General features: G+C 38.7%; 1 pseudogene; it reads left to right on the forward strand.

The window, feature by feature from the left end:
- The first annotated feature begins 22,450 nt into the window (after nucleotides 1-22,450).
- LOC122109109 lies at nucleotides 22,451-22,550 on the forward strand (annotated as a pseudogene).
- The last annotated feature ends 513 nt before the right edge of the window (nucleotides 22,551-23,063 follow it).

The following is a 23,063-nucleotide window of genomic DNA, read 5'->3' on the forward strand; positions in this document are numbered from 1 at the left end:
GTCCCTAACTGACCTTAATGGCATAGGGCAGTCAAAAAACCCTTTGGTAAGCTCCAGGGTTCTTAATTGGACTGACAAAGAGGGCAATAAGGGAACTGTTACTCCTTTTGTTGTTCCTGACCTCCCTGTTAACCTATGGGGTCGGGATATCTTGACCCAGATGAAGGTTATCCTTGCTAGTCCCAATTCTGTGGTTACACATCAAATGCTCCGTATGGATTTTGTCCCTGGTACGGGTCTTGGGAAATCAGGAGAAGGAATCGTTGAGCCCATCCAAGCTACCCAAAAAACAGATATACATGGGCTTGGGTATTCGGATTTTTAGTATCGGCCCCTGACCCTCCTGTGCCCCATGCAGATAAAATCATTTGGGAATCCCAAACCCCTGTGTGGGTGGATCAGTGGCCTCTTACCCAAGAAAAATTGGAGGATGCCTCCATGTTAGTACAGGAACAGCTGGTGGCAGGCCATATAGAGCCCTCTACTTCACCATGGAATACTCCTATTTTTGTTATAAAGAAAAAATCAGGCAAATGGCGCCTTTTACAAGATCTACGCGCCATTAATAAAGCTATGCGCCCAATGGGAGCTCTACAGCCAGGCATTCCCACACCGGTGGCTATTCCCAGGGACTATTACAAAATGGTTATTGATTTAAAAGATTGTTTTTTTACCATTCCCCTACATCCTGAGGACAGACCCTATTTTGCCTTTAGCCTTCCTTGCATTTACTTTCAAGGCCCCATGCAAAGATTTCAATGGAAGGTACTTCCTCAAGGTATGGCTAATAGCCCTAGCCTTTGTCAAAAATATGTTGCCCAGGCAGTGGACCCTGTGAGAAAACGATGGCAGCGCGTCTATATATTACATTATATGGATGACTTGTTGCTTGCTGCACCTGACACCCACGAACTTAGAAACTGCTATTTAGACCTTTATAAAGCCCTTACTGCCCTGGGACTACAGGTTGCCCCCGATAAAGTTCAAACACAGGATCCCTATACTTATTTGGGTCTAGAACTCCAAAATAATCAAATTCGGGTTCCTCAAATTCAACTTCGTTTAGACCATCTTCACACCCTTAATGATTTTCAAAAGCTGCTTGGAGATATTCAATGGCTTAGGCCATACCTAAGGTTGCCCACCAGCGTGCTTTTGCCTCTTAATGAGATTTTAAAAGGGGATTCTGACCCCCTCCTCTCCTCGTGAGCTTACTCCCAATGCACGAAATGCTTTAACCCAAGTTATTGAGGCCATTGCCCAGCAGTTTGTTACACAGATTTCCTATAATCTTCCTCTGGTCTTAATTATTTTACATACCCCTCATACACCCACAGGATTGTTTTGGCAACAGATTCTCCACTTCAATAATAAGGGCAGCCCCCTGCTTTGGGTCCATTTACCCACCACATCCCCCAAGGTTATTGCTGTTTACCCTGCCCAGGTAGCCTCTATCATTATCAAAGGTCACTTGCTTTCTCGACAATATTTCGGCAAGGACCCTGATACCATTTTAATTCCATACACCAAAGACCAGACTCAATTTTTACTCCAGACTGGGGATGAATGGGGCATCGCCCTGTCAGGATTTTTAGGACTAATTGACAATCATCTCCCCAATGATCCCCTTTTACACTTCGCCCAGCTACATCCATTTGTTTTTCCCAAGGTTACTCAAAAGGCTCCCATTCCTCAAGCCCTCACTGTCTTTACAGATGGCTCAAGCAATGGCCGTGCAGCCTTTGTTGTTAACAACCATACCACCACCTTTGATGCCCCTTGCCAATCAGCCCAGCTTGTGGAGTTATTTGCTATAACACAGGTTTTTATGACGTTTTTTGATAAGCCTATTAATATTTATACAGATAGTGCTTACATTGCTCATTCTGTTCCCTTGCTAGAAATTTCACCCGCTATTAAAACTTCTTCCAATGCGGCATTTTTATTTACTCAGCTTCAACAGCTAATTCAGGCCAGGAGACATCCATCTTTTCTGGGACACATTAGGGCACATTCTGATCTCCCTGGCCCTCTTACACAGGGTAACGCTCAAGCTGATGCGGCCACTCGTTCCATTTTTCCGGTTTTTGTTGGGTCTGTCCAAAAGGCTACAGAATTACATAATCTCCACCATCTAAACTCCCAGAGCCTTCGATTGCTTTGTAAAATTACTAGACAGCAAGCACGGGAGATAGTAAAGGCATGCCCTGCCTATGTTGTCTCCCTTCCTGTACAACATCTGGGTGTTAACCCCTGTCGACTGCTACCCAATCAAATCTGGCAAATGGATGTTACCCATTTTCCTGAATTTGGAAAAACAAGATATATACATGTCTCCATAGACACATTTAGCGGGTTTGTTTTTGCTTCACCACACTCAGGAGAAACTGCCAAAGATGTTCTCTCTCACCTTGTTCTAGCCTTTTCTGTAATGGGAAAACCAGCCCACATAAAGACAGACAATGGCCCAGCCTATACCAGTGCCAAGTTTAAACAGTTTTGTGCTATTTTTCAGATTTGTCATACTACTGGGATTCCCTATAACCCCCAAGGTCAGGGCATTGTAGAACGAGCCCACCACACCCTAAAAACCTGGCTTACTCGCCTCAAAGCCTCTGCCTTTTCATTTTCCACTCCTAGGGATCGCCTTAGTCATACATTGTTCGCCCTTAATTTTCTAACTCTGGACAATGAAGGCCACTCGGCAGCTGACAGGCATTGGCACCCATCTTCCAGTTCTGCCCGCCCGTCTGTCATGTGGCGAGACCCCCTTACAGGCAAATGGAAGGGCCCAGATCCTGTTCTTATCTGGGGGCGAGGTTCAGCCTGTATTTTAGATCAAGAACAAGCGGCCCCAAGGTGGCTGCCAGAACGCCTGATAAAACAGGTGAATGGCTTACCACAACCCAGGGGAAGCCTTCCCCCCGAGGATGATGCCTTTTCTCTTGCAGATGCAGCTAGAACTCCAGACATGGACCATTCTGTTTAAATTTATTAAATAACAGATTAATCTCTTGGTTTCTAAGCCCATACAGGTTCATCACCATCGCCTTGATATGGCAGACCGCAGCATTGAGATCTAGGATTGACCCCAGGCTTTTTAATTAGTGTTTTGCCATGAGCTTGTTCCAGTGGGAAACAGCCCTCCTTTTTTTCTTATTTAGAAAACCCTCCTTATTCATAACTCCTGACCATTCAACGGGCAAGACCTATTGCCATAAGGGATAGGTTCGCCCCTCCTCCTATAGGCCCCTCCGCTTGGGGGAGGATGCACCTATGGGAGGAAGAAAAAATGCTCTAATCAAGGTTGCAGGTAAGACTGCAGGAGGATGGATCCGCGAGATCCCAAAACCCAAGACCCCTGAGTGGCAAGCTCTGGTGCATGACGGTTGGCATGCATACCTACAAGCCATCTCCTCAAAAAACATGCCAAGGTCTGTAAAATTCCCCTCCCCGAGTGAGGACGCTCGCTCGGAGCGGAGAAAAACCCTGGGCCCTTAGAGGAACAGAGCCTCTGTCACCCCCTCAAAAAGAGCACCAACAATTGATGGTCAATTTTCTAAATAAGAAAGGGGGAGATGTCGAGAGCCCTGCAGGGAGTCTCTCTGCATGATAAGCTTGACTATCTCGCTGGAACATCTCTCGAGGCTATTTACAGAATCTGGTCTTTGCATCCTGCCCCAAACAAAGACCAGGTAGCTGCTATTGACCACCTTTTCACATTGCCCTAAGCAAGCATCCTGCAGCTGCTACGCCCAATGAAAAAGCTTCCTTATTCTAAGCATATAAATACCCCTGTGTGAAAAATAAAATTTGGCAGCTTGATCAGAATCCTTGTCTTGCTGTCCTTCTTCGTGTCTCTTGTCCCTTCATTCCTTCTCGCTTAGGTTCATTGCCCTGGTTGAAGTCCTGCGGGTTGGGACACCAGGGATCCTAGGAACCAAGTTCAACTTCTGTCACTGGCAAAAAATCATCAAACCAACAAAAATGGAGGATGAATAAACCAGGAAGTTTTACACAACAGTATTACCTTTGTTTCCTTTGCACTGTAACTATCCTGGGTGACTGTGACTAGGCTTGAAAATTTTATGTGACCTTGCATAGCCGAGGCTGTCAATGAAGCCTGAGCCCAATCCATGCACAGAAGCCCTTAGTTCGATCCTGGGACTGCCACCTACACATGGCTGAAGATCCTAGGAAACTAGTTCCTATCTATAGGAACACTAATAGAATGTTGACATGTACTAATTGAATCACTATTTAGCAAGTCATTCTAGTATAAGATTGTACACAATAAATATAGATTATTGATTAATTTAATTAATACTTTATTAAGTCTTCTACCATGATTAATTAATGGAGGCATAATTTTATACCAAATAATTAGTAGTAATAGAATATATATATAAATACAATATAGATATCACACTTTATATATAGTTATACACTAGAATCTACATAAATGTCTGTCTCTGTATACATTTATTGATAGATGCATATACATATATAAATACACACACACACTTCAGTCTACACATCTGTCTGTTTATATATTGGCCACTCCTAGGACGTGAACTTGGGTCTTCAAATTTGCTTGACAACGTCACTTGCATCAGACTGGTATGCTAACATTGACCCATTCATGAAGTGGGCCTTCTAGGCCCTGAGTTCAAATCACAGAATTGCCAAAAACTTAATCCTGGTGGAAGAAGCCAATTGTCCCACATGTTTTCCTTACCGGTCAAAGTCCTGGGTCTCAAGTATGATGTACAATATCTATGCAAATCTATGTCCTATGTGATAGGATGTAAAAAATGTTATACATGTAATCATACTCACTAAAATACATTACAAATAATTAAAAACAAAATAAAACAACTAATACACTAACTGTAATATGCAGTAAACATTTGTTTTTGGGTCTGGTTGTGGGGCCTGAACTCTGGGCCTGGGAGCTGTCTCTCAGCTCTTCAGCTCAAGGCTAGCAATCTACCACTTGAGCCACAGTGCCACTTCCGGCTTTTTTCTTTTTGCTTATGTGGTGCTGAGGAATCGAACCCAGGGCCTCAGGCATTCAAGGAAAGCGCTCTACCACTGAGCCACCTTCCCAGCCCCTGCAGTAAACAATTGAGAGTAAATGTAAGTCATGTATTTAAAATGTATACGAATATTTTTTTTTGAATGCTAGGGTTGAATTCAGGCCCTGGGAACAGGCCTGACTTTCTTGTCTTCCAACACAGTGAGCTTGCCCTTCCCCCATAGTGCTGTAGATTTACCCAGATCCTGAGTTCAAATCCCAGGCCTGCCAGAAAAAAATGGCATGAATTCCAAGCCAAGGAGCCTCATAATTTTTAAAATATTTATAGTGTACATATGTATGTGTGTATGTGTGTATGTATGTATGTATGTATGTATGTATTTTTATTTTTCCACAGGGCTTGAACCCATGTCGTGGCAACTCTGTGTCAGCTTTGATCACTCTAGCCTGGGGTGCAGCCACTGGATCCACAGCCAATCCTGGGTTCCTAGGCCCCAAAGGCTGACAGGAAAAAAGTAAATAAATCAACACAGAATAAAACTGTTCAACTTGCAGATGGCTGACAGTTTTACATTTGTTTTCTTTGCAAGGTGACCTTCCTGGATCTGAATGACACAGCTGAAAAATGCTCTTAACGTGGCTTACTGAAAGCTGGTGGGCTACCAGGGAAGCAATAGGCCAACATGGCAACATAGGCCCTGAGTTCAAAGCCCAGTTCTGACCCCTACCAATGGCAGGACATTCTAAGAGTCTCGTTCATATTCATAGGAATTCCAATGGAAGGTTTTGAATGTACAGGTTGAATTAGTTCTACCTGAATGATACTACTATAAAATTAGAGTGATTTTAGGAGGCCGATTGATTTTAATTAATATTTTTGACACATTAAAAGAATACAATTAATTACATGGACACAATAATTTCAGGACAGTGGTTGATTTAATTAATAATTCATTAAGGATGAAAATAATAATATTAATTACATGGAGTCATAATGAATATCCATGAATTGGTAGGAATGTAGCATATATAACTGAATCATGTATAAACATCTCTGGCACTATAAAGATCTATATTTATTTGTGTACTACCATCTGCATGTCAATCTGTTCTTATTTTGTCAACCCCTGGGGTTCGATCTCAGATGCTGGGATCTGCTTGTCAGCTCCATATGCCCCAGGCTGACATGCTGACATTCACCCACTTATGAGTTGGACCTTGTAGGCTGTAAGTTCAGATGCCAGCACTCACTAAAATTGAATCGCGGATTAAGAAGCCCAAAGTGACACATGTTTCCTTTTCTGTGAAAGGTCTGGGTGTCAGGTGTGAAGTTTCATACACAGGCAAATTTATGCCCTATGTAATAAATATTCCATGTGTATTAACAATCAATAAAATAAATGATAGATAAATGAATAATTCAAAAAATAAAATGAATACACTAAACACAATATGGAGTCAACATATGGGGCTTGATCTCAGGGCCTGGGAACTGCCTGGCAGATGAATTGGCTAGCGGCTGCTGTGCTGACAGTCACCCATTCATGAATTAAACCTTGTAGGCCCTGAATTTAGATCCCAGCACTGCCAAAAATGTAATCATGGAGTGAGAAGCTGAGAATGACACATGTTTTCTTTTTCTTTGAAAGTGCTCTATGTCAGGTAGGATGTATAATTCGTATGCAAATCTATATGCTATGTAAGAGGATGTCATAAATGTAATAAATGTCATAGGTGGAAAAATTATCACTACAGTAAATGATAAACAAATTGAATTAGTAGTGAATCATTGTAGAATAAAATTAGATATAAGAACTATTGGACTGCAGTAAGATGAATATTTTATTATGCACTAACAGAATAAAAATTGCATGGAGACATAATTAAATACATAATAATTGGTAGTAACACATGATGCATACAAAATTTAATTATATGTAGACATCTGTCTTGTTCTATAAAATATGTAATTATATGTATGATGTATATACATATGTGATAAATAATAACAGGATATTGAGTAATTATTAATTAATGCTTTATTAATGGTTCAACTGGGACACATCATTAAACAGAGACATAATTTAATACCTAATAATTGGTAGTAATATTATCTATAATTTAATAATATACAGGCATCTCTCTTTTTGTGTATATAATATTTATATACAGCAATCTCTATCTATTTATATCTTGTTCACTCCTGGGGCTCAGTGGTTGAGTTCTCACCTAGTAAGCACGAATCCCTGCTTTTGATTCCTTAGTGCCACATAAACAGAAAACCTGGAAGTTCTGCTGCCTTTCCTCAATTGAGTGCCAGCCTTGAGCACAAATGCTTAGGGACACTGTCGAAGCCCTTACTCAAGCCTCAGGAATGCTGCCAAAAAGGCAGAATGTTCTAACTGCAACTGTAGAAGGACAGGCCTTCAAATACCTTATCACAAAGCAAGCTAGGAGTCTGGTGCTGAAAGCTTCCACCTAACCTGACGTAGCCAGATGTAAACCCCTGCAATCCAGCTGCAAGGAACCAGACGCTGCTGGCTTACCCCTATCATCCTGGCTCTTGGGGGCTTTAAAACCCAGTCCTAGCAGGAAGTCTGCGGGACACTTTAAAATGTGGCTTGAAGTGGTACAGCTTTAGCCTTGAGCAAATGTTATTAGAACGGTATCCCCATGCTTTGAGTTCCAGCACCCTGGGTAACTCCCCCCCAAAAAATCCCATTAAACCATTAGATGTGAACTTGTTTGGTTTGTGAAATATTCCTCAAAGAATGGTGATACTGATGAAAGCACCCCAATCCTAATGATAGCTTATTCAATAGAGCTATGTGCTGAGTCCTTCATAGGGTGCTCTCAGCTGAGTCCTGCAGAGTAACATGTGCTGTGTCCTTCATTGGGTGCACTCTTTCACCTGGTACACAAAGACCTCCACAACTCAGATGATTATGCAGACAAGAATATTGAGGCTCAGATATGTCCCCATGGCAGAGACAAAATTATGTATTACTGAAGACTAGTGAGTTGTCTCCTGTGGACAATTGTTTTGTTTTGATTTTTCTCAGTCATGAACCTTGAACTCGGGGCCTAGGTGCTGACCCTTATCTCTTGGGCTCATGGCTAACACTCCACCACGTGGAGCCACTAACCACCTTGCAGCAGAATGCCACGGCCTAGGAGTTGATAGCTGAAGTCTGTTGCCTTGCCTTATAAGAAGTTGAGATCTGTGGATATGGGTTCCCAACTATCCCAGACACAAAAGGTCCTATGAGACTATTATCTTTAATTCACCACTAAGACAACTGAAGTGGAAGCTGGGTGCTTGTGACTCATGCCTGTTATCCTAGCTACTCGGAAGGATGAGATCTGAGGATCATGGTTCAAAACTAACCTGGGCAGGAAAGTCCTTGAGACATATAGCTCCAATGAACCACCAGAAAACCTGAAGTAGCTCTGTGGCTCAAGTGGTAGAGCACAAACTTGAGCTGAAGAGCTCAGGGACAGCACCAGACCCAGACTTTAACTCCTACAACCTACAACAACAACAATAAAAAAAAAAACAGAAACAAACAAACAAACCTGACTTAGTGGTCTGGGAATGTGCCTTAGAGGTAGAGTACTTTGCATATATGAAACCCTGGGCTTGATTTCTCAGGACCACATCACTAGAAAAAAGCCTGAAGTGGCTCTGTGGCTCAAGTGGGAGAGGGCTATCCTTGTATAAGAGAAACTAGGTACAGTGCTCAGGTCCTGAGTTCAACCTCCAGGACTGGTGTATGCACACATGCGCACGTGTGTGTATGAGCATGTGCATGCGCACACACACACACACACACACACACACACACACACAGACCAGAAGTGAAGCTGTACGTGCATGTGCGTGTGCTAGAGAAAAACAGAAACATGAATATGCTTCTAGTGTGTTCTAGATACTTAAGGGTTTAGACAAAAAAAAACATTCATTATAATTAGGTCATTTTATAGGCAAAAGGAGCAATGCAGAGAGTATGAGGATAGCTCCAGCTTTCGGTCCTCTCATCCTGAAACAGTAAATTCACTGCAGCTCAATGCTAAGTGACAAAGCTGGCAGGTTCTGTGGACATTTGCTCCCAAATCCTGGGACACTCATTTCTCACTTTTGGCTTCAAACCTGTGACCAGAGGAGAAGATGAGGAGAGAAAATCCTTCTCAGAGAAAGCAGCTGTAAGAACATTGGGGTAGTTTACTTATAAATTCAAACCATTGGAATGACCCTGTTAAGAAGTCAGATTGTCCAGATTAAAAAATGAAGAAGAAAAGAAAGGCAGGTGCCAAGGGCTGCTGACTGTAATCCTAGCTCCTGAGGAGGCTGAGATGTAGAGAACCTTAGTTTGAATCCAGCCAGCATAGGAAAGTCCCTGACATTGTTATTTCTGAGAGATCACAGAAAAACCCAGAAGTAAGGCTTGCATTCAAGGTTAATGCAATACCCTTGAGTAAAAGGATCTCAGAGAGTATGCCTAGGCTCACAGTTCAACCCCAGGACCTGCAGCAATGATGGACCTATGATGCCTCTCCCAGGATTCTGGAAGCTTGGGAAATCCAAGCACATGTCTGGTATCATGATGCTTCCTGTCATATGAGTCTGGTGAAGCTCATCAGGTTTTGAAATGTTTCACTTCTCTTAGTTGGGCCCTGGGTGGCTAAGTTTTGGGGTTGAACACAGGGACTAGGTGCTGACCATAGGCTCAGAGCAGAAGCCCGTGTGTGTGTGCCCGCACACACACACACACACACACAGAGACTAGAAGTGAAGCTGTGGCACAAAATGGTAAAGCTCTGGGCTTCTGCTCTGAGCTCATGGTCTCAAGATTTAGACTAAGGATTTCTGTGGAGCACCTCCTTGGCGAATCCTTGAGGAAAGCCGTTTGAAGCCTCCTCAGGAGATTGCCGTTCAAAGCCAGCTCAAGTAGGAATGTCTTTGAGACTCTTATCTCCAAAAACCAACAGAAAACCAAAAGTGAAGCAGTGGGCCAGAGGGTAGAGCTCCAGCTTTGAGAGAGAAAGCTGAGCAGGAAAAACAGGCCAGAGCAAGCAAGAAAGTTTGGAAGGTGCTTATGTCCAATTAATGACCAGATGGCTTGAAGTGGAGCTGTGAGGGTGGTAGAGCCTCACACTTGAGCAAAACAGCTGAGGAACGCATCGGGCTTTGAGATTAAGCCCTGGGATGGCCACAAAATAAAGAAGAGAATACCAAGTTATGTATCAGTGCCCTACCTGCTTATGTGTGTATACTACCACCCTCAGTGCAAACAGACCATATTCAATGCTTCTGCTTTATTTACTGATTTATTTTTCAGATATACTCGTTGCACATACTGCATCATTCTTTTCATTTCAAGCCCATGGCTTTTCTCTTCCAGGGTAGCAGGCCTGTGTCTTTATATGATGCACACTTAAGCTCTCAAGAGCCTTTATTTACATTTTATTATGAGGCCAAGGCAGGGACAGTGACAAATCAGGCAGGGGAAGAAAAGTGTTCATAGAAATAGCCAGTATTCAGAATTAAACTTGGAGACGTAAAATGGTAGCATACTTATGTAAAAACTACAATGAAGAAAAAGATGAGGGTGCTGGGTATTTGGATTAGTGAGAGAGTGCTTCCCTAGCATACAAGAGCCCTGGGTTCGATTCCTCAGTAGCACACAGAAAAAAGCCAGCATTGGTGCTGTGGCTCAAGTAGCAGAGAGCTAGAAACAGTGCCCAGGCCTTGAGTTCATCCCAAGAACTGGTAAGAGATCGCTAGCTACGTAGGTAAGTAGGAAGGAAGGTAGGTAGATAGGTGGATAGATAGATCTTGGACGTCAGGAGGAAAGAAGGGAATACTTCCCAGTGTGAGGCCTTCTGCAGGGAGCCAGGCCACCACATTGCCTTCACACAACCACAGAGCAGGAAGACTGTCTCTGTCCCACTTCTCAGGCAGCGGAAGGCCCAAGAGCCAAGAGGGCAGAGCCAGGTTCTAACTCAGGTGCTTAGAGACAAAAGAGAAAGGGCCCTGCCTCCCCTTGGACTGGGAATTTGCATTAATGATGTGCAGAATGAAGGAAGGAGAATGGATTGGCAGATGTAGAAGAATGGTCTTTAAATCTGACAGATGGAGAGTCAAAATCCCATTCCTTAAGGCAGAGAGCAGGGTTTTTCTTCCCTGTTCCTCCCCTCTCCCCCTCTAAACTGGCTCTCTATTGTTAACCTAAAGATAGCCTGAGGCTCCCTTCACCTGAGAGAGGAAGGTTAATTAGTCATTGTTTGAAGAGGCTGAGAAAGGCCTGACCCTGGTGTAACTCTAACAAATGTTTCAGGGTTCCCCCCTTTGCTGGCTGTGCCTGGAATGCATGAAGTGCTTTTGCAGCTGACTTCCCTGTTGATTATGTACATTCTGCCTCCTAATCCTGCAAGCCTAGGTCTCTTCACCTAGCATGTCTTTTGAAACTGTTTTTGGTCCTTCAAATACAATGTTACACAGGAGTTCTTCCTGCTAACAGGGCTAGGGCTTGGATCCTGAAAACTTCATTTGAACCCAGGATGGGTCAAAAATGTTTCTTTTCTGCTTCTATAGCTCAAGAATTCTAAGAACATTTAGAGTGCAAGTAACTTCTCATCACCAAGAGAAACACAGGAAGCTCTTGAACGTCTGACCTTTCCAAAGTGGAAGTTAGATTGTCCTAGACTTTCCTGCCCTAGCTGGCTTCACCCTGTGATCCTCAGATCTCAGCCTCCTGAGCTAGATGATGGGTGTGAGCCACCACTGTTCTGCTGGGTTCAGAAGTGTAATGATATCGACAATACAAGTCAACTGTTCATCACAAAGGGCTTAGGGAGCATATTATCTTTCAACATTTGACCTTTCAGAACCCCGTAGGACACAAGGTTATAATGCTAGAGTCTGAGAGGCTGGGCATATGGATCTGCTACACTTGAACCTTGAGCTCTGATTTCAATTCTGCTATGTATCAGCGTTCATTTTCCAGAGAATGTTCTCCTAATTAGCAAATAGAAAAAGTACTTTGATTAACCCTTACTTTTTTCCAGTTGTGTGAATTGAATCAAGTCTAGGGACTTTTCCTGAGCAAGGCGAACACTGTACCACTTGATCCACAGTGCCACGTGGGTTTTTTGGTGGTTCATTGGAGATAACAGTCTAACAGGCTTTCCTTGTCTAGGCTGACTTTGAACGGTGGTCTTCAGATCTCAGCCTCCAGAGAAGCTAGAGTTCCAAGTGTGAGCCACTGGCATCTGGCCTATTGTTTTTGACAGTCTTGGGGCTTCTTTTCCTCAAGGCTAGTGCTCTACCACTTGAGCCCCTCCACAGCTTCTGGCTTTTTCTGAGTATGTGGCACTGAGGATTCAAACCCTGGCATTCATGCAAGCTGAGTGAGCTCTATACCACTAAGCCACATTTCTTGCCCCACCCTTACAATTTTATCCCTCAACTTGCCTATCCTCAAGAAAAGGCTTCTGACTATAAATCATCTAAAGAGATCACTATAGTAAGGTATCCAAAGGTAAAACACAGCTCATACTTGAGTGAGACTCTAAACATGTGAAGACTATGACAAATGTCTCCATTTAATTATGTATCATGTTTCAACACTTAATAAAATATTAATGAAAAATGAGTTAATGTCCTAAATTATTGTGTATAATTTTATAATGTATGTTCAAAATGTAATAAATATTATGTGTATAATAATAAAACAATAAATTAATGAATCAAATAAAAATAAAATACAAAATCAAAATCAATAGTAATCATAATATGTAATAAACATACATATGTAAGTATATATCATATATTACACATGTACAGAAATAGTTTTTCCATTGCAGGGCCTTCATTCAGGCCCTGGGAACTCTAGCCTGAATTTCTTTTCCTCAAGGACAGTGAGATTTGCCTTCACCTATGGTGCAAAAGAGTTACCTGGACAGTGAAATCAAATCCCAGCAATAGCAGAAATACTGGCACCAGTTCCAAGACTGAGACTTAATTTTTTAAATGGAAGCAGTTATGTTTATTCAGTTTCATACTGAGCATTAAACAAAAATGCAGTGGCGAATTTTGTACAGCTATTCAGACATCCTTCCTTTACCCATAAAGTGCTTCTCTGAGAACTATATTGTTTCATTTTTTGTACATTTTTATTGTAAAAATGTTGTACAGAGGGGTTACAGTTACATGAGCAAGGTAATGAGTACATTTCCTATTGAGCATTGTTGCTTCCTCCTTTGTTTTCCCCCTACCAAACCTTCTCTACCATCTCCACAACTACTCCCACTGCCCAGGTCAGTGACTTATTTTTTTTTTTTATTTTTGGCTTGGCACAGGGTTTGAATTCAAGTAGTGACAACACTGCACCTTCCCACACATTGCTACAGATTTACCAAGACCCTGAGTTCAAATCCTAGGCTAGGAAAGAAAACTGGCAGAAATTCCAAACAAGTGAGCTTTATTTTTTTAAATTTAATTAATTAATTTTTATTTGTTTTTTTTTTTTTTTTGGCCAACAATGGGGCTTGAACTCATGTCGTGGAAGTCTGCCTTAGCTTCCATCACCCTAGGCTGGGGTGCAGCATCTGGACCCATATTCGATTGGGGGATCCTAGGCCCAGAGGGACTGCAGGAAGAAAAAAAAAAGCTGGAAAGCACAAAAAGTGGTGAGCTGCAGAGGGCTGGAGGGTTTTAGGATTTTTTTCTTTGCAAGGTGACTATCCTGGGTCTTAATTACCTGGTTGCAAAGTGGAGCTGACCTGCCATTGCTGAAAGCTGGCGGGCTATCAGGGAAACCATAGGCCAACCTGTCAACATAGGCTCTTGGTTCAAACCCGGTCCTGACACATAACAATGGTAGAAGAATGCAAGGGACTTGTTCCTATGCATATGAATGCCAATTGAAAGAGTAGTTCATGCACAAGTTGAGTCTAAAATTGGATGCAATAATCCTAGGTTGCTGATTGATCTCAATAGTTTATTAAGCATGAAAAGAATAATATTCCTTTAATGGTGGAATAATAAATACCTAAGTGTTGGTAGGAACGTAGTAGGTGTCATTCAGTCATAGATGGCTCTGGCACTGTTTACCAATGTTTATTTATTTGTATACCACCGTCTGCCTATCTATTTATCGCTGTTTTGGCCAAACCTGGGGCACAAACTAGCGCCTAGTAACCAACTGACAGCTTCATTGGCTAGAGGATGCCATGCTCATACTCACCCATTCATGAATTCAGCCTGCTAGGCCCTGCGTTCAGATCCTAGCAATACCAGGCATGATGGAGAACACATCTACAAATCTAGATGCTATGTGATAAGATGTAAACAATATAATCAATGGTATAGGTGTCATCAGAGTCAATAAAATATATGGTAAATAAATGAATAAAACAAGAAATAAAATAAATAACCGCACCAAACATGATATGGACTGAACATCCATATGATGAATAAGAGCTTGAGGCTTTTGCATACATACATACAAACATACACATACACACAGAGGCACTTATATGTGCACACAAAAATACACAAATGAAACAACTCTTAAAATATGTAGAAAAGTTTAAAAATAGCAATAGAAAATGTGTCTTTAGTAAGAATTAAGAGATGAATTTTAGTATTAGAAAGTCCTCATGAACTTTCTTCAAAAAAGTTTGAGACTATTACATAGGTAGGGACGAGAGATAGTAAGAGAGTCAATTAATTATTATTAAAGGGATCGAATGAATCAGAGATCCGAGCAGGTGCATCTGAAAATGATCATATCCTGTGTCAAATGTTAGAAGATCTTCTAAAATAGTACATAAACACTCTGAGCAGTCTGTCTAGTGGATAATATCATTGGAGAAGTTCAGAAATGCTAGTCTATGTCTAGATGAAATAAACCAACAAACATGGCAGGGCAATGTGATACAAACCTGGAATTCTAGCACTCAGACTAAGGCAGGAGATTAGAGAGTGGAATTAAATAGTGATACATTTCCTGGACCAGGTAGTATAATTTTGTCTAATAAAACAAACCAAACAACAAGAAAGGAATACACAATTAGAAGTTTGGGCTAATTTTGTTATTATGTTTTGAGAAGTCAAGTTTCCTATTGAAATGCAACTCGTATATAATCTTCAGTTTTGTTTTAAATACTCTCTTCATTACAGAACATTCCTAGATTCAAAATGGCTCATGATTCCCACCCAAAATTTGAAAAAGTAAGTAAGCATCATTCTGTTGGATTCCAAAGAAATGAGGAAGGATTACAAAATCTTAAGCCTAGAGAAATTTCAAAGTTCATCTAAAGCAGGACTTTGTAGATCTTGCTAAATTAGAATTTAGAGTTAACATAAATATTTTAGTTTTGCTTGTAATTTCATATTTTATAGGATACTACAAAATTCTTTTTGAGTAGAGGGTTTAATTGACAAATTCACAAATGATTCTGGCATTCTATTTGCCTAGAATATGCTTTCAAGAGAGTTATAATTAGATCTTAGTTAATAGAAAATTCCAACCATTCATGTATAAAATGATAATGTAAATAATCTAGACAGAGTTGCCAACAAATCGATATTAATTTATAAATATAGAAAAATTGCAATTTTTGAGGGTTTTGTATAACATTGTATGAAGAGAATAATTGTGTGACTTCTTCTTTCTTCTACCTATATGTAACAGAGGAAGCAATTTCCTTAATTACGTGCCTCTTTATACAATGAGAAAAATGCTACATTTGGGGTTATTGGTTTGTCCTAGGGCTTGAAATCTAGGCCTGGAAACTGTCTCTGAGCCTGTTTATGCTCAAGGCTCGTGCGCTACCACTTCAATCTCAGTGCCACTTGTGTCTGACTTTTTCTGAGTTTATTGGATATTTGAACCATAATCTTCTGACCTTAGCATCCTAAATATCTGTGATAGTTTAAAAAAGTATAAATATAAATAACATTTGCAAGTGTTCTGATCTCAAGAATCTCACTGGGGGAAAAATGATGCAACCCAGTTAATTGCAGTATTCTTTCCAGAACAAGGAGAGAATCACATTATCAGAGGTGTAGTATTTTTTTTCACAATAGAGATAAGCTATTCATGATGTGAATTAAGGGAATATTAAGGTGCACTTTACAAGTTGGAAATTATTGGACTAGGATGACTTTATGGCATAAATCTTTGGATTGATGGTTCATAGAAATTATAGCTTACCCTGATAAAATTTGCTTACTCTTGAAGAATTAATTACAGATGCTTCATAATTTTATCCTCTACCAGAATGTGGCTATTTTTCTGTTGACTTCTCAATCTGTAACACTCCATTGGAAACTGCATCTATTGCAAAATTACTTAACATGCAAACAGGTACTGTTTTGAATCACTCAGGTATGGAATGTTCAGAATTTGAAAATGAGTAGTTATTAGTCATAGGAATTTTGAGGAACACATATATTCTGTCCTCTTAACAACTCATTTACTTTTAAAAGTTATGGGTTTCCATAGAATTAAACTATATTCGGTTTTAGTATGAGAAAGTACTAAATTTTTCCTTTTTTCAAAATATTGTCAAGTTTATTGTGAAAATAGTGTCTAGTTGGATAACATTCAAGTTGATGACTCTCTGATAAAAAAGTAGTAATCAATTCAAATTAGATGCCAAATAGTATTGATTTTTAAAAAGTTACTACATAAAATATTTACTATAACAATACAGTGAAATTATTTTTTATGTAGCTTATTTTTTAATTTAATTTTATTGTCAAATTGGTGAACAATGGGTTACAGTAATTGTAAGGTAGTGAAAACATAACTTTTCAAACTGTTTACCCCCTCTTTCATTTTTCTTATAGTTTTCTTTCACCTCAATACTCCTCACAAGTTTTAATGTACATTTCCAACATATTGTCTTGTGAGTATTGTTATTGCATTGGCTTGCCCTTTGTCCTTTTTCTTGCCATTTTGTTATTCCTCTTCCCTTCCCTAATTAAGGTAAGTGTGTACACAATACACAGGGCACAAAATCAAATACATCCGATGCCAAGCCATAGGTGGAAAACCCAAAGAAAATAGAAATCATATAGTACATTATAAACAACTGCAAAAAAATCTCTGTTTCCATACCTTGGAGTTCATTTTGCTCAGCATCAGCTAATATGTTCATATATACACATAAAGCCACTGGAAAATAATAGTTGCATGGACACTATATCATATAAACAACATGTTACTGTTTTTGATGGAAAAGGTTGAATTAGGATTGGGGAAAACGTGATTCTGATAAAGGAATTTCAAAAGAGTTTAAAAATTATGACAGGTATATTTTAATTGTTCAAATTTTTAACAAATTAGCCTATTAAGAAAATTGCCTGGGAAAATAGGCTTTCATGCCAAGAAAGCTATGGAGTCCTAGTTGAGAAGGAGCAATGTGGGTAAAGATAGCTCATTTTCACACTAAACAAACTTTAGAAACCTTACTGTAAATCCTGTAGGTTCCCTTGAGAATTGTCCTTACCCAGGAAATATACTCTCACTGTGTGAAATTCAAAGTTCTTAAGAAAACTAAGACATCAAATTTTGTGAATTGACCTTTAATTACCAAAATTATTCTTTGAAAAAGATAATTTAGGTCAAAATATTTAGGGAGAAAGGGCCCTTCAAAATGAAAGAAGGTATTGGGTTCACACTTTTCTGTTTGTAACACTTTCCACAATGTCTTTGCACGTGAAGCACTGAAACACAGAAAAAAATCTGATTGGTTACGCCAATGATTACACATTTCTAAGTAGCTCACAAAAAATAATATCCTTATTAACATGAGGTAGTGAAGACTTCTCTTATTACATAAGCCAAAAAGTTTGGGATTAGAAAAGAATTGAGAAAATTGAAAGGGTAAGAAAACAATGTTCTTAGAAGCCCTATATAAGCATACTGACTTCAGCAGTGGAGGGAGGCCAAAAATTTTGATATAGATTGTCTTAATATTTTTGCTACCTAAAGTGATTTTACAGAGCCTATTTGGCTCACTACAATGTAGAACAGTTTGAATGAGGACAGGAAAATAAATTCTACGTCCAAATGAGGCAACTTAAAAGAGTTTTAAAAGAGAAACCATGAAGATGTAGCGGGGTGGGGTGGGGAGGAGATCTTATAGTCTTTCAGCTTCACTGGACTTGAAGTCAAGAAGCTGTGCTTAATTGGAAATCAGGGAAGAGCTAGGAGGAGGACATAGAATTAGGACATAGAAGCATTGTCCATTGTAATAGACACTGTTACCCAAGGTATGGATGATTTAACTCTATTCTGTTCCATACATCTTGCTGAGCAAATGCAAGACCAAGAAAAAATAATCTATTGAAATAATTTTGCAAAAAATAACTTCACTGATCTTGATATGGTATCTAAGGAGAGTCTTAAGAGAGAACATAAAAGTGGAGTATACTTCGGTTTCCTCTAAGCATCTTGTTAGTAAAATATATCTTTGAGGTTAGAAGTGATTGAATCAAAAAGTAGTGAAGTACTTATTTTTGTGGAACTTTAGACACAAGAAGACTTTCAAGGTAAAAAAAAAAGTATAGCTAAATATTTGTGATCACAGCTTCTTGGATCGGTTTTTTGGAGACAAAGTTTTACATTAGAGTTTGTCCTCATTAACATAAATGTTGGATTTTCGTGGCAACCAAATGCAAGGGTGAAGCTTAATGGACTCCCTTGGACAAGTAAACAGCATGGTAGAAAAAAAATGGCAAATAATGTTTAGGAAATTAGTTTGGCTAATTACTTGCCAGAACAAAGAATGAAAGATATAATTCAAAATCACTTGACTTAAAAGTATGAAGAAAGAGTAGTGAAGAGAGATGAGAGAAAACATAGAGGACTCTTCTGTCTCCAGTGAAGTAATGGATTCTTGATCTTGTTTCTTCCATTCTATCTTCACAAGCCATCAAGTGTGGCTGAGGACTGGAGTATCCATTTCAGACAAAGAGAACTCACAGAAGAAAATATTTGCAGCAGATGTAGGTGATTCACAACCTTAGACAATCTACTTAAATCTGTTCAAAATTCTCTGCTACCCCAAACTGCCCTCTTTGAACAGCTTTGTTTGCTATTCCCCAGACTACCCTTCATGAACTATTTAAAATTTTGAGAGGTCATATACTCCTCTCTAGAGATTGCTGTTTGGTTGTGATTTTTGTGTGTTTTTGTTTTTTGTTGTGTTTTTTAATTAAATTTCAAAAGGTTGTGCAAGTGTATTACAATAAATATGTCCATCTAATTGTCCAATGCTCCTGGATCAGAGTGACTCCTTCTATCATTCTCAACCAACCCTTCTCCAAGATGTATTTCAGATTTATCACTTCCTTTATCACATGTGTACATTGAGTATTCTAACTGTACTTGCCCCTTGTTCCATTTTTCATTCATTCTGTCTTTACTATTATTCCTCTCTGGTTTCAACTTCCTGATAGTCATTCTATTAAACTGTTAATATTCTGAAAGTTTTATATACTATCCATGGAGTTTCAATCCTGCGTACACTTGAACTGATGTCAGCTTATATTTCCATAATTCATTCATCTGCAATAACAATTTGCAAGACTGGAGACGTGAAGCACCTAGACATGATTTTATTCTCATCCATTTGGAAGATTAATCTTTAGTCAACAAGAAAGTTTAAAAATGGCTTAGAATATATTCCTAACTACCAAATTTTATAAATGGCTTTGAAAAAGGTTTATGATTATTTTATTTTACATGGGATAATATTTTCTACTACCTATAAGTTTTGGAAAAAGAAGAAGACTACGATTTACTACTATACAGGAATATGGTAGAAATAGAAGACAGATTTTATGTTTGCCACATCTCTGATGAGTACCCATATTCATGACTTTAAGTCATATTTCTTCTTACTATGTTAGACTGATAGGTAAAACATAAAACAACATATGATAAAGCAACTATTTATGACTTTTTAAAATGTACCTTAGGGGCTGGGAAGTGGCTCAGTGGTAGAGTGCTTTCCTTGCATGCATGAGTCCCTAGGGGGTTCGATTCCTCAGCACCACATAAGCAGAAAAAGCCAGAAGTGGCGCTGTGGCTCAAGTGGTAGAGTGCTAGCCTTGAGCTGAAGAGCTGAGGGACAGCGCCCAGGCCCAGAGTTCAGGCCCCATGACTGGCAAAAAAAAAAAAAAAAAATGTACCTTAGTAAGTGATTAAACTTACTTTATTAGCTAGTGTTTGGGTTTGAATTATGGGAGGTTTTTCTATTTGACACATTTCTGTAAGGCACCTACTGAACAACACAAATGGTGAGTGGTACTATTTCTACACTTTAATGAATGGTTGAACCTGTTTGGCATTAGTGCTGGGTAAATAAAACAACTCTATTGTAACTTGCACCCTAAACTTGAAAAATTTGTAATGTCAATATTGTCTACTTGTCAAATGTTATTTTGGTGAATGTGATTTTTAAAAGATTATTTGAAAAGGAATCTGTTTTCAGGAGATTAAGTGTAGGTTATCATTGGTTTGAGAATGATAACATTTTTATTCTACAGAAACAAGTTTTACTGAAGTACCAGTATTTTGAAGCATTAACGATCTTCTCAATTAATGTTTTTGTGAATTATATTTGACCTGTAAGTCAAGTTTTCCTAGCCTTGGTAGACCAATTATGGATCTATCGTTCTAGGAACTATTTTTTTTGCCTACTTATGCTGGACTGAAATCTTTGAGTAATCATTAGAAGAGGGGTATTAAAAATAATTTTGTGACATTTGTGATCTTGGTCACTCATATGGGCTGGTCATTTGTAAACTGAAAGTTTGAATTACTGTACTTTTTTTTTGTGATCTCATCTTTCATTTTAAGTTGCATTGCATTACACAATTGCTTACCACTAATTCTGGTGTCATAAGGAATTGAGATGGATTTTCAATTACTTTCTGTTGGCATGTTTCATGAGCCTAGGTGAGAAATCTTCCCCTTGTTATCAGATGAAGAGGATAACTAAGACCTGGGATCCTAGGACCCGTGGGTCCTGCAGAAGAATAATACCTTTTAGATATTGTATCAGCAAAATTTGGGTACAATCAGTAGAAATGCTTCAGAAATATAGAGAAAAACATTTTGCAACCAGTGAGTTAAAACAATAAACAGAGCAGCAGAGTAAAATCCCTTATAGATTAGAGGAAAACAATTGTTTTTTTTTACAATGTGAATTCAGAAGACCAAGAATACTTAGAACATATCACAAGTTTATACCAAAGACATTGCATTGATACTTTTTATATTCTAATTTACATTCTAAACCTTATTATTTATATTCCAATCTATTTATTGTATTAAATATCTATTTATTTGTCAAATTATCAATTAATTCTAGTAAGTTCCACTGTGTGAAATAAAATACCAGCACGTATAAATATAAAATATATAACTATAAAATATAATAAAAAAGGCACATGTTTTGCAATGTTCTGTTGTGGTTATGGTATCAAAGGCAACTGTCTTTTAAAATATTATTCCATTATTTCTACCTCAGTGTTTGGTAGAGTTGGACCTAAAGCTTTACCATTTGGAGATTTACAGCCTAGAGACAAGAGGAAACACTGTGATTCAAACATTACCAATTTAAGGCCTAATATTGAGGAGAAACATCTAGACTTCTCTTGTAACTATGAAAATATTTGATGAAAGAAAGGCAGTAGTGTAAATTCCTGCCTGGATGGATGGTAGACTGGCCAGGACATTTGGTAATCATGCATGTGAAATTTTTTTCACCTTCTTGGCTTTAGCTACTATTGAAATGTTAGGTATAAAAAACAATTATATTTTGATAAAATACCTTCTAGCCTAAAAGATTCTGTCTTAACTGTTTATCTCTCTATGATCCCTTTTAACTAATATTAGTTTTGTTCCAATAAGAAAATCTATGCTGTCAGGGTAAGATATTCTGATTGGTTTGTTGGTACAGGGAAGAAGAGTAAAGGGTCAGGTAGACATTTGTACCAGTAAGACATCATTTAGGAATTTTTAAGCTGCAGAAGTTTAGAAGTAGCTCGTAAGCAAGGCTTACTTTGAATCCATTAACTCCACAAAGCTAACTCAGTTTATAAATAAGTACTTGAAAAACAATCACCTTTGGACCTAGCTATAAAGGCTTCAAAGTATGATCAAATTTAAAATGAAAAAGACTTAAAATAGTCATTGACAAAAAAATTGCAAATGTGAGCAATCGACCAAACAATATAAGCTTTTCCCAATATACACAGAATTTTAGAGAAGTAAGATCAATAACATTTTTAGGAACAATAAGGTTTCCTAGTTACAAACAGTCAACCAAGGATATATGCCTGTATAAAGATTGCATCAATAACTACTTAAATTTACAGGATACTACATGCTTCAGCAGGACGTTTACCCAAATTACTACAATATAGAGATTATCATGGCATTTGCACAAGGATGATATGAAAATTTGTGAATTATTCCATATTTTTCATTCTTGAGATGCAAGAAATGAAAAACAGTTATTAAAAATTGATTACAAAAATACAAGTCGTTATGTCGAAAAATGAACTTTACAACTTTGTGCGGGTGGAGGGGTAGCAGGGAGGATTGAGTGGGAGAGCAGGGGAAGGATGGGAATGGATGGGAAGGGTAAATACAGGAGGAGGCTACAATGCTTGATGAGAAATGTACTCATTATCTTGCCCATGTAATTGTAAACCCTCTGTACAGTATTTTCACAATAAAAAATTAAAAAAGGCAAATGTAACAATATATGTAATTCATTGAACTGAAAGTTAGTTTGACATCAGTGCGTTAAATCCTCACCTTAGAATGGCCTTTACATAGCATAATCTTTACAAAACATTTGAAATTGGATAACATTGTCATTTTATCCCAAAGAAATAAAATACTATAAGGACCTAGGAAAAAAAGGAATCTTAAACTTTTTCTATATGGAATGCTATCTGAAATAACTAAAACAATGTATAATTCAAAGTATT

Source organism: Dipodomys spectabilis, unplaced genomic scaffold (genome assembly GCF_019054845.1).
Source record: "Dipodomys spectabilis isolate Male_0828 unplaced genomic scaffold, ASM1905484v1 ptg000068l, whole genome shotgun sequence".
In the NCBI taxonomy this organism is placed as follows: Eukaryota; Metazoa; Chordata; class Mammalia; order Rodentia; family Heteromyidae; genus Dipodomys; species Dipodomys spectabilis.